At 38.1% G+C, this 13,537-nt stretch overlaps 1 protein-coding gene across 3 annotated transcripts in view; it reads right to left on the reverse strand.

Annotated features, from left to right (window-relative positions):
- The window catches only part of CHRM3 (cholinergic receptor muscarinic 3), a 529,779-nt gene that overhangs the window by 361,908 nt on the left and 154,334 nt on the right, over window positions 1-13,537 (reverse strand). For all 3 annotated transcript variants that reach the window (XR_004433624.1, XM_033196177.1, XM_033196176.1), the window contains exon 2: window positions 5,990-6,098. The gene's annotated coding sequence lies outside the window, so the exon portion shown is untranslated. The remainder of the gene's footprint in view (window positions 1-5,989; window positions 6,099-13,537) is intronic.

Below are 13,537 nucleotides of genomic sequence, written 5' to 3' on the forward strand. Positions count from 1 at the left end.
GCTTTACAGTTACCTATCTACAGCCATCTGTGAAATCCGAGTGGCTTGACATAATTTGTGCTACTCTATCTCATTAGCTCATGTTGACTTCACTGTATATGATTGGTCTACAGCAAGCAACAAGGGTGGGCGTCATGTGTTAAAACACTGTTTTAGTGGACTTAATGATCTTTCATGTTAAAATTGTATGATAGAATTTCAGTTAAAATCGTACAATTCATGAAGAAACGTTTAAATTAAACAATTTTAAGTCCTTCTCTGAGTGATGTATAGCTACTCATTTATTGACAGAGGACCTTTTTTTGGTTCAGTTATTTTTCACTCTATTTTTAAACAAATAGCTTAAATCTACAAGAATAATAACACAGGTCACGTGCAGTGGCTCACACCTGTAATCCCAGCACTTTGAGAGGCCGAGGTGGGTGGATTACCCGAGGTCGGGAGTTCGAGACCAGCCTGACCAACATGGAGAAACCCCATCTCTACTAAAAATACAAAATTAGCCAGGCATGGTGGTGCATGGCTGTAATCCCAGCTACTCAGGAGGCTGAGGCAGGAGAACCGCTTGAACCTGGGAAACGGAGGTTGCAGTGAGCCAAGATCACACCATTGCACTCCAGCCTGGACAACAAGAGCAAAACTGAAACTCCCTCTCAAAAAAAAAAAAAGAATGATAACACATATACATTTTCCACCTTTCCCAAATGATTAATGGTCAGGGACTTCCTTGGACATATGAGTTATATATATAAATTATATAGCATGTATGTGCTTTATATTTATGTAAATATGCTTTAATATGTATGATTTAAAAACAGTGACGTATTCAAGTCTGGAGTGTTGAATAAAAGCAATCAAAAGAAATATGACAGTTATTATAATAAAAGAAGACCTTAAGAACGATTTTAAAAATATTTTTCTCACTAACTCATATCAGGGCAGTCACTCCACCTTTAGTTAACATGAGGTCAGAAAATTTCTCATCATTGTTGAAATGCTGCTCTAAAAATCAAATTTTCCAGCCCACCCAGGGACACAATCAATCAATCAATCAATAAAGCTTCATGATAAATTAAGAAGGTAGGTAGTAGAGTCAGATATACATTTTCAAAATTCCTAATATCTTTTGATAAAAATATTTACAATGATGTAAACATCATGGTAAGATAAAATTTGCCATTTTTCATTTTTTTCTGGTCATACTTTTTACAGGTTTATATTAATAACAATTTTAAGATAACATCCATATTGAAAGACATTTCATGGAAATCTTTGTAATGTGCCAAATGCAATTATTTCTTGTGCAATCTAAGGACAAAATGTATCATTAACCATTTGAATCATTAATTTTATCAGTAACTATTGGTTGAGTTCTGGACCCAGGAAAAACAAGAATGAACAAGACAGGAACTGCCCTCAACAAGCTAACACCATAGTGAGATAGTTGTTATATCAACAAATCATTGCAAAAGAAGCGAGCGTGATTTATAACATAGGCATGCACACAGTACAGAAGAGCAGAAAAAGAAACAGTGAATTTTAAGGGGAAGATCAAGGAAGTTTTCACAGATGACAGTGCCTGTAAACTGAGTTTGAAAGGAAGAACATGAGCTTGATTAACGGACCGTACATCTAAGCACAAGGAGGCTCATGGGATCATGGCATGCAGGTAAGGCTTGGTGCTACTAGGTGGGGCTTGGTCAGCAAGGAAGCAGAGGACATTGATAGTCAACACATCTGAGAGAGTCACTAAACCTCTCTGGGAAATTCACAGCTCATTGATTCCACTTCCAGTCACCACTGAGCAGGCTCTCTTCTTAAAGGACTCACCTTCTGCTTGGCCCACAATACAGCCTGCTGGAATACACCTCCGTTCCTAGGCTTATACTCTTCCCTTTACCATGATTATGCCGTGCGTAAAGTTAGGGGCTATTCTCAGAATCCCACTGTAGTAAAGATTTCATCTATTTCATATCTCCAAATACATTAGACTTCAGGTCTGAACATCCCATGTCTGCTCCATAGTCTGCATTTAAGTAATATCAGGTAGATACTGAATTCTTTTTTTTTTTTTTTTTTTTTAGGTGGAGTCTCTCTCTGTTGCCTAGGCTGGAGTGCAGTGGTGCGATCTCAACTCACTGCAACCTCCACCCCCTAGGCTCCAGCGATTCTCATGCCTCAGCCTCCCAGGCAGCTAGAATTACAGGTGTGTGCCACAACACCTGGTTAATTTTTTTTTTTTTTTTTGTATTTTTAGTAGAGATGGGTTTTTACCATGTTGGCCAGGCAGATCTCAAACTTCTGACCTCAAGCAATCTGCCCATCTCGGCCTCCCAAAGTGCTGGGATTACAGGTGACTGCACCCAGCCAGAAGAAGACTTCTAAAGACATACATAATTTAATTTGTGATGTTAAGGTAAACATCACAAATATATATAATGACCATAAAACCACGAAGATAAGTAGAAACCCACAAAAATCTGTCTGTTTAGTAGGTGATATGGTTTGACTGTGTCCCCACCCAAATCTCACCTTGAATTCCCACATGTTGTGTGAGGGGCCTGTTGGGAAGTAACTGAATCATTGGGGCAGGTCTTTCCCATGCTGTTCTCATGGTAGTGAATAAGTCTCCAGAGATCTAATGGATCTATAAGGGGGAGTTCCCCTGCACAAGCTCTCTCTGTGCCTGCTGCGATCCATGTAAGATGTGACTTGCTCCTCCTTGCTTTCCACCATGATTGTGAGGCCTCCCCAGCCACATAGAACTGTAAGTTCATTAAACCTCTTTATTTTGCAAATTGCCCAGTCTCAGGTATGTCTTCAGCAGCAGCAAATGGACTAACAGAAAATGGACTAATAACACAGTAGTGCCAGCATTCCAACTGCATAACCTTGCTTTTTTCATTTTATTACATTCTAAATCCTAATATGAGACTTCTTAATGTGCATGTTGGCCACACTGAAGGGCTAGAAGTATGGCATGCTTCAGGCCCTGGGAGAGCAGACCAGCATCACATCAGCGCCATGAGCATCTCTCACCCAGGCCCTCATGGAGGGACAGCAACACAGCAACCAGGCCTGTACCCATGTCCATCGTATGTAGGTTCCTACCAAGAAATGCACCCCCAAAGCCTTTATGCCCCAAAGCTTCCTCCATAACCACTACTGTCCTCATCAGAGGAAAACTCTATAAAGGTTGAAGAAGTTACTGCAAAAATAAATACAAAGAAGAATAAATGGGTGTGTGCAAAGCAATCACAGATAACAGTTTAATTTGAATTATAAGCAAGTCAGGTAAGTCAGATGAAATTTACATATGAAAGATTTTCTGGATACAGAGATGGACAGAGTTGGACAAACTAAATGCTGTCATTGTTTTAGATGGTTTATAAGAAGGACGTGAGGGAACAAGACTTGGTTTTCTGGTCTGAGTGATACACGTCAGCCCAGCAACTGGCTCAACTAGAGAGATGGACACAAAACACGGGCTCATGCTCTTGACTCTAAATATTGCTTCAAGTTATCAGTACTTTCCACCTTGGGAACAAACTATGACTCATTTGGAAAATGTCACCCACTAAAACCACTGAATTTTGTCCAATGTAAGCTCAACGGACAATATCTTAAGTTGATTCATAATAAAAACAAGTGTACGTCTGATACAGAACTCATGATTATGAAAGTGAAAGTTCAAGCCCTTACTCCCCATCGCTTTGTGAAACATTTTCTACATTTATACCTCCTTTCTTTTTTGCCCTCTTTCTCTCCTGCAAAAAAAAAAAAAGTCATTTTAAACATGGTGACAGTCCAAAATTCAAAATAAATTGGACATTCATTTGATATTCCTTGATCGGCCTAATAAAGCCATTTTTTTTGTCATTTCAGTATTCCATATTCAAGCTATGTTTGCATTTTGTTGTTTGATTTAAATATTTGTTAATCTTTTTGGAAATTCTGAATCTAACAAAATAAATCCTATAATTGAGCACATTTACAAAAGTCCTTTAAATATAACACATGGCAAGGACATTTTCCAAATCAGAAGTTCTCTGATTTACACTTTTTAAAAATCATACTATATAATGATTCGTGATGATATCTTTACAATGCCTGACAAAGGTGATAGCTACCATTCCTTGTGTGGATGCTGTGTTAAGCCATCTGAACAAAGGCAGTATGGAGTATATCATAATCATTACCATTTTATTTCTCAGAAATTGAGGCTTTTGAAAACTTCACAATTAATAAATGACTTTGGACCCAAGGCTTTCTGATTCTAAAATCTGTGCTCATCAGGATAATCCCACACTCCCCAGGGAACTGACTGATAACTTAGTAAGTCTCACACTGCTCCCAAACACTTGCCCATATTAACTCATGTAATCCATACAACAAGCCTATGCAATCAGATAGATCTCTTTTTATTAGTCTCATTCTATAAATGTGCAAACTAAAACGCAGAGAAATTAAATGACTTGTCCAACAACAAAATGGTGGAACTGGGTTGCAACCTCAGGCAGTCTGACTATAGATCCCGCATACTTCAGCACCACGCTACAACATTAGCTAGTGAATATGTCACCAGTTAAGATTTTTGTTTCATTTAGATGCAAAAATTTTATTCATGTAACAGACCACTGCCCGTCTAGTGAAAATCATATCTAATTTCAGGAATTAGAATTTGCAAACCAGTTTCATTGCATAAGCCTGGTTATATAACTTGTTTAAATTTAGTGGTGAAGTCTTTCTCAATATTACTGAATATGTTTGTTAAGATTACATTTTCAGTTGTTCATTTTAAACAGGCTAGCTGTATTCTCCTAGCTAGAGAATGGTCATAGAAGATGTTAAAAAGATTTCAGTTAACAAATGTTTTAAATATTATATGTAAATAATATTTACAATCTCACCAAATTCCTACATTGTTTCCTTAGTATCTTGAAACTAAAGTACATATAAGAAATATCTAATATATCTTTCTCCTTCATGTGTAAAGACCTAATAGATAAAATCTAATAAGAGTAAACATGCTGGAGGGAAGCAGCAGCAGAAATTCCTTATGGTTGGTGGGGATTGCTGTGTGCATGGGTGTGTGAGAAACATGTTTCCTCATATATCATTTAAACATAATTTTCTCAAATATACAAAATGAATTTGGGTCATAAATTAAAATTAATTAGGATTTTATCATTTATCTCTTAGGTAAGTAACATATAAAATAGTAGACTGCATTAATCAACTTGAAGAGACAATTATGGTCACAATTTTTTCCAGCCCCCTACTTGTGATGTTAGTTGACCACAGATAACACCATTTATTTTTACAGAGTTTGAGCGTTAGCTAATAATTTCACATCCGTTACCTCTTTTGACCTTCAAAGGAAATCTTATGAAGTAGGTAAAGCAGAAGCGATTCCTATCATTTTTCAAATGAAACTGAGGCCTAGAGATTAGGGGACTAGTATGAGGAGAAATGCTGGAGATGAAATAAAATTAACATCTTCTGACTGAGTTTAACTTTCTTTCCATAACAGCATAAATATCATACACCAACTGTTAGTATGGTGCATCTGTAAGTGGAAGCACATCAAATACCCTGTATAATAAAATTAAACTGTTTCAAAGTATAAACTAGGTAAAAAGTTTAAGCTTACATTGGCACCAGATCTATATGATATTAACCAGAAGATATTGAAACTGTCCAGTGATGTTTTTTAATTCAATTAAAAAAGGGAAGATTCTATATTTCTAAATTCTGCCTATACAGGTGCACATAATTATCATATTTGTATACTTACACCTAATCGATACAGCTCAGCATGCTCCTTCATTTTACAATTGGTTGATACAGAAATAGACTAGATCTAGCCATATTTCATACCAGCAACACAAATACATGTGTTTTGCACATTTTTCATTATAAAAATAGGTACTCTGTTGAAAATCTCAACATATAACTGTGTACATGATATTAGTTTAAAAATACCTACTAGTGAAGAGACTTGGTGTTGTACATCATGATGGGGATGGATACAGTTCATTCAATCCACAGTCCACTGAGTGACTCACAACCAAAATATGTGCCATTACTGTTCATATCTAAACAGACACAAAAAGATGACAAAATCAGTCAATAAGTATGATCTCATATGGTTTGCATAAGATTATCTTTCTAATCTTTAGTATAATAATAATAATAATAATAAAGATGTTTGATAAGCAACCCAACAGAAAGACCTTAACCTACATACCTCTGTTGTTGTTTTCAGTTCATTCGCTTTAAGAATACAAATGGTTTTTGGTTACACAGGTGAATTGCACAGTGGTGAAGTCTAGGATTATAGTGCATCCATCACCTAAGTAGTGTATATTGTACCCAATAGGTAGTTTTTATCCCTCTCCCTCCTCCCACCCTCTGAATCTCTAATGTCCATTATTATCACTCAGATGCCTTTGTATACCAATAGCCTGGCTCCTGCTAATAACTGAGAACAGGTAATACCTCTATTTTGTACACAATGTGAAGTATAGCCATGCAAACATACCACACAGTCAGTAAATATGTCTGATTCAGAAGTAAATTTACTAGTAACTCAATGTAACATTTCTAGAAAGCCATATGCTTATCAATAAGAAAACCAAACTTATCCCGTGATGTGGATTTTTTAAGGCCTATGTGTTGAGCATTACCCTATGCATGCATATGAACTTCCATTTAGTCTGCACCACAAATCTGCAATGTAGTTGTCTCGCTTTACAGATTTAAAGACTCAGGAGAGTAAGGCAACTGGCCCAGGACTCTGCCCTCTATAGAACATGCTGCTTTACCATATCACGTCGACCATGCAGAACAACCCTTCTTTCAATGATTGGTTGTTCTCTACGTGTCCTACAATGTGACCAACAGATATTGAGTTGATATATAAAGATACATCTCACTGGTTCTCTGTCTCCCATGTAGTTCTCTAAAATGCAAGCATAGTATTCTACTCATCTTTGTATGTCAAGATAGATATAAAGTGAGATCTCACTTTGAAATATAGTGCCTGGCACATACAAATATGTGCTGAGTAAATGAATGAATGAACAGCAACAACAAAAGTAGGCATTGGCATCTATTTTTTGCCTTAATTCACACTTTTGTTTTGTCAATCCTTTAATTTACTTGCCAAAGTTATCTTTCTGTTTGCAATACAATCTCAAGAAGAAAAAGAATAATCTGAAATATCATTTGAATGAAGTTCAAATATATTCATTCCAAAAATCACACACTAGTTAGCAGTTAGTTTAATTTAATTCATTTAGAGATCGAATTCTATTTCTCAAAAATAGAAAAAGGTTAAATAATAAAGATATTTTCCAGAAAGAAAAAAATCCACGTTTTACCTGTAGATTAGGCATCGGCTTCCTAACGGGACTTACACCTACGCACCTTCCTCGATCACAGGGGGAAGGACAGCACGGATAGAGGAGAAAACTGAAGTCAAAGTCTACAGGCAGAAACTGCATGATTACTAGGAGCTAGGAAAAGCTGCTCTGGATTGGAGATGCTACAGAAAAACAGCCAGCTTGGAGACTCTAGTGGTCAGATCCCAATTTACTCTGCAGAAAAAGCAGCCCCACAGCAACCTCCCCAGAGCAAGAGTGGGCAAACTCCAACCCTGCTGCCAGTTTTTGTGTAGCCTGTGAGCTAAGAATGGTTTTGACATTTTTAAATGTTTGGAACAAACTAAAAGAATTGTGCGAATTATTTGAAATTCAAATATCAGAGTCTATAAATAAAGTTTTATTGGAACACAGCCACAGCCATTCATTTACATATTGTCTCTGGCTGCTTTCACGTTACCATGGCAGAGTTGAGTAGTTGTAACAGAAACAGTATGACCCACAAAGCCTAAAATATATACTATCTGACCCCTTATAAAAATCGGCTGTTGGGCCGGGCGCAGTGGCTCACACCTGTAATCCCAGCACTTTGGGAGGCCGAGGCGGGCGGATCACGAGGTCAGGAGATCGAGACCATCCTGGCTAACACGGTGAAACCCCCGTCTCTACCAAAAATACAAAAAAATTAGCCGGGCGAGGTGGCGGCGCCTGTAGTCCCAGCTACTTGGGAAGCTGAGGCAGGAGAATGGCGTGAACCTGGGAGGCGGAGCTTGCAGTGAGCCGAGATTGCACCGCTGCACTCCAGCCTGGGCGACCAAGCAAGACTCTGTCTCAAAAAAAAAAAAAAAAGAAGAAAAGAAAAAAAGAAAGAAAGAAAAAAAAATTGGTTGCTGATTTCTGGTCTAGAGAATTGTTCATGCTTGATTTGGAGGAGATTATATGACAGGAAGAGGGGTGCTTTAGGGCAGATTGGAAGCAGACGCTGCGAACCCCTGGCCCTACAGAAGATCATGAGCCTCAGGGGCAATGAAATAACCGCCTTGAGTAGGGCAGGGTATTTCTTTGGGGACAGCAGGATTTTCCCTGTAGGAAGCACAAGAAATGAGGTCAGACTCAGCCACGCTTCATGTCAGGCGCACAGGCTGGGGCAATGAGGATGGATGGAGAAAGCTGGCCACCGAGATAGTGTCATTCTGCAACGTGCCAGAATGGCATTCTCTTCAAGGAAATCTCCAGGGCTCTGACTCCCTCCCTAAAGGTGCCAATCTTCAGAACGACAGATAACTGAGACAACCAGTCTTCTTGCTGAAGGCCTAAGAAAGGTCATGATAACAGCAAACAGAAGAACTCTAAAAAAGTTAAAAGATCCTCCATTCGCCCCCATTTAAGGGCAAAGAGTGGACCACAGCAAAGATGCATAAACGGTAAAAATGTAAACTGAAGAAAGCATGAAGGTTACAGAGAAGAATGTGCTACATACATAATAGTTCCATGGAGAGGTGGCATTTACTTTTGAAAAACATCAAAGGAAGGTAAAATACATTTGTAGAACGTCTGTTTTTGAGACAACAGAGAACAAAATCCCAAAGATTTATCTTCCAGCAGAGAAGTTAATTAAACCCAAATAAATGAGAAGATCCCTAAGTGGTTTCCCCATCGCATCTTAGAGGTGAAGAGAAGGTGGGTTTTGAGCTGGCAGACTTGGCTGTAAACACCAATTCTGATATATTCTCGCTACAGGACCTTGGACAGCCAGCCTCATATTCAAAGTCTCACTGGCACCACCTCTAAAATACAGTTGTTCTGAGAGTTGTAAGACAAAATATGCACAAGATGTCTAGAATACTGCCTGTCTCACGGGAGGTACGTGAGATTTCCTAACTGCCTAGCTTACTTTCTCTCCCTCCTCTTCTAATACTAATCTCCAACCAAAATTATTACAGCTATAGGAAGTGGTTGCCAGATACTCAGTTGTCTCCTATGCTCCATACTTGACTTTGCTCCTTCTGTTTTCTGTGAGTAGATGACATCTTCTTTTTTTTTTTTTTTTGAGATGGAGTTTCGCTCTGTCGCCCAGGCTGGAGTGCAGTGGCCGGATCTCGGCTCACTGCAAGCTCCGCCTCCCGGGTTCACGCCATTCTCCTGCCTCAGCCGCCCCAGTAGCTGGGACCACAGGCGCCGCCACCTCGCCCGGCTAGTTTTTTGTATTTTTTAGTAGAGACGGGGTTTCACCGTGTTAGCCAAGATGGTCTCGATCTCCTGACCTCGTGATCCGCCCGTCTCGGCCTCCCAAAGTGCTGGGATTACAGGCTTGAGCCACCGCGCCCGGCCTGACAACATCTTCTTATTTGGGGTGCCTTTCTATTTATCTGGTAAACTGCTACTCATTTGAAAAAATAATAATTCAAAAGCTAATTCTTACCAACCCCCAGTCCCTCAGGCACAAATATACTGCCATAACATTTTGTACATAATGTATATAATAATATTATATTGTATTATTATCTGTTTGTATATCTGTCTTTCCCAGGAGGTTATATCTTGGTCATTCTGTCTGATATAGTATAATATCAAGATGATTAATTATAATCTCCGGGGGAAGACAGACATAGTTTTTTTAAAAAATGCTCACACATACATACTTCTGCCTATCTACCAGCCTTCTCTGCCTATCTACTGCCTATACTGCACAAAGGTCTTCTGATTCCTGTTGAATAGAGGAATTTCCTTCACAGCAGTTACAATCTGGGGTATTGCAGTGATTTCCAGGTGTGCAACACGTTTTAATATTTGTTGAGAGAAAGAAGTGAAGAATGAACAAGTAAAGAAAGAATGACAGAAAGGCAGCCTTGGTGAGGATTTGGTATATAAAAAATTGGCTTGGCATGGTGGCTCGTGCCTATAATCCCAACACTTCAGGAGGCCAAGGCAGGCAGATTGCTTGAGTCCAGGAGTTGAAGACCACCCTGGGCAACATGGTGAAACCCCGTCTCTACAAAAAAAATACAAAAATTAACCTGGCGTGGTGGCGCACACCTGTAGTCCCAGCTACTTGAGAGGCTGAGATGGAAGGATCACCTGAGCCTGGGAGGTGGAGGTTGAGGTGAGAGGTAATCACACCACTGCACTCCAGCCTGGGTGACAACAGTGAGACCCTGTCTAGAAAAAAAATAAAAATAAAAATAAAAATAAAAAGTGAACATAGCATATTGCAGGTGGCATTGACAATTTAGTTATCCTGGAGATCCATCTGGAAATATGCACAAAATGAAATAAATCTCATTTTATGGATGTAAGTCAACTTTAGGCAGCTCCCAGTAACAATATTCCCTCATTTCTTGAACACCTACTACATATGAGGCTCAGTGGGAGGTACAATCTCTAAGTCAGCTATTATTTATATGTGTTCACAAGAAGATATTGAAGATGAAGAAAAAAATAGGGAATTTTTTTTTCTTGACTAAAGTCACACAGATATTAGTACAGTAAGTCCTCACGTAACATTGTTGATAGGTTCTTGCTCACCTTAGTACCTGGAGAAAACCCACACAGATATGGGGAGTTTGTGCAAACTCCACACAGACATTGGCCCCAACTAACATTTTTTTCCACCAATATTATAATTATAAGAAAATAAAGTTGAATAAAACAAAGTTATTCAAAGACTTGTTATATACCGAGTTCTAAAATCTATGCATTTCCATATGACAAATCAAGATTCTTTGTTACTTTAATAAGTGATGCTTTTAACATAGTATTTATTGTGTGAACAGTTAATGAATGGTAGCTGTTGTTACTACTAACACCATAACACAACAACAGAGGAACAGTTTAACATTATGGAATGTTAAACCGCTAAACTTATATAATACTTTATTATTATAAGAAATATGGAAGTTATACTGATATAAGGAAATGTATGCAAAATGCAGAATATAAAATGGCATGTATTAGTTAATTAAAATTACAGGCAATATTGTGTATGGTAAATTAATAAAAATTAGAAGTTAGTATGCTGAAAATAACGAGACTGTGTGTTTGTAGGTAACTTATTTGAAGTTCCTCAGTTTCTTCGAGAGCACGAAAATTTCCTTGAATTCAAATTTATGTTAAAACAAACATAATGTGTAATTTCTAAAAGTGGTGTTACTATCCCAGACCTTCTCCACATTTGAAATCTCATTTCTTCTGGTGCAAGATAGTAAATTACTGTTGTTTTAGTAAGAGCTGTTTGTTTGTCTATTTATTTTACTATTGGGAATAGAAACACTTAGAGGCAGATTTTTTAAAAGAATTACTGAAGTGAAGTTTTCTTTGAAATGGAGTCATTTAAACCACTTACTTCACTTCACTTAAAATAGACATAGTTTACCTTAACGTTTCCCGATTAGCATAAGCAATCTACATATTATGATGCCGACTTCTGTAGTAAAGGCTAAATTATGTTAACATTTTGTTAAGATAAAGTAGTCAGCATGTGCTGAAAATAAATTTATTTCTTATACAGTCATGCCTCACTTAACAATGAAGACACATTCTGAGAAATGCATCATTAGGTGACTTCTTCGTCATCTAAACATCACAGAGTGCACTCACACAAACCAAGATGGTATAACCTGGTACATACATAGGCTCTGTCATTCTCCCTATTGCTTCTAAGGCTATCTGTACAGCACGTCATTGTACTGAATACAATAGGAAACACCTGTGTATGTAAACATCAAAATGTAGAAAAGGTAGAGCAAAAATATGGTATTAGGCCAGTGTGGTGGCTCACAACTGTAATCCCAGCACTTTGGGAGACTGAGGCAGGTGGATTGGTTGAGTCCAGGAATTTAAGATCAACTTGGGCAACATAGCAAAACCCCATCTCTACTAAAAAAAAAAAAAAAAATGCCAAAATTAGCCGGACATGGTCCCACTTAATCAGAGGCTGAGGTAAGAGGATCACCTGAGCCTTAGGAGGTTGAGGCTGCAGTGAGCCAAAATGGCCCCTGCACTCCAACGTGGACAACAGAGTGAGACCCTGTCTAAAAACAAACAAACAAAAAAACAGTATTATAATCTTATAGGACTACTCTTGTATAAGTGGTCCATCATTGACCAAAACATCATTATGCAGTGCATGACGTTACAGAAATATGAGAAAGACAGAGAGATTTTAGCAGAACCGTAATAGCAATAGTGACAAAAGTAATTGCTGCAAAAGGGTAAGAATATTTGATAAGAGTGACGGCTGAGACTCAAAATCGTCTTTGTGCTCTGAGAGCTGTGGAAGGCTAACCCCACTGGGGAACATCCAGCTCAGAGCTCATCTGGGCCTCAGACTTTCATCTGAAGGGAGTTCTAACCAGTGTCACTAACTGCTGAAGCAACTGACATTCTCTTATTCTCACTGAATTATAAGAGAACAAAGGCCAAAAAAATTGAAAGAATTCTGTATAATCAAAGCATCTTTTAACAAAGAAGGTACAGAAAAATGACCTTGAACCTGATCATCAGGGAATCTGAAGCAGCTTCTTGGGCATGAGTGGGTGGCTTTTCTTCCCCACAGCAGTTTTGTCCAGAGTTTTACATCTGACAGAGCCATGTCTTAAGCACACCAGGGTTGAGTGGGCCTGGGGCAAATGGTGATATTCTGGATAAAAATGCACATTGTAGCTCAGTTTTCTTTAATTGAAAGGGTTATATGAAGAGTCTTTTTTCTCTCTTTGTTAAAATCCTAAAGTTATTTTTCATTAGAAATAACTATTTTAGGGTCCTTATTTGATAGCCACAGTGGTAAGGAAGGAACTAATCAATCAAAGGGAAAGATAGACTTGATGAAAAAAGGCTCAGGCATAACAAAAGTAGGAGGTGGATTCCTAAGCTTGTTTCAAATTGCTACTGGGTAGGTTTATATATGTGTTTACATTTGTAATGAGGCAACTGTCATTTTGTGTTTATATTTATTGGCTATTAAACTTCAAAGACCAGTTGTACTGAAAATTAACTTCTATATTTATTCCACATGTGCTATGCTGATGTTCTAACGACTTTTTAAATGAAGTTTATGTAAGGACAGCTGAATTAACTAGACAAAAATCAGTAGATTTTTAAAATATATAGTTTACAAAATAGAGATAGCAGCTTCAAAACCTATTGAAATTAAG

This window comes from Trachypithecus francoisi, unplaced genomic scaffold, assembly GCF_009764315.1.
Source record: "Trachypithecus francoisi isolate TF-2019V2 unplaced genomic scaffold, Tfra_2.0 Lachesis_group5, whole genome shotgun sequence".
Taxonomy (NCBI): Eukaryota; Metazoa; Chordata; class Mammalia; order Primates; family Cercopithecidae; genus Trachypithecus; species Trachypithecus francoisi.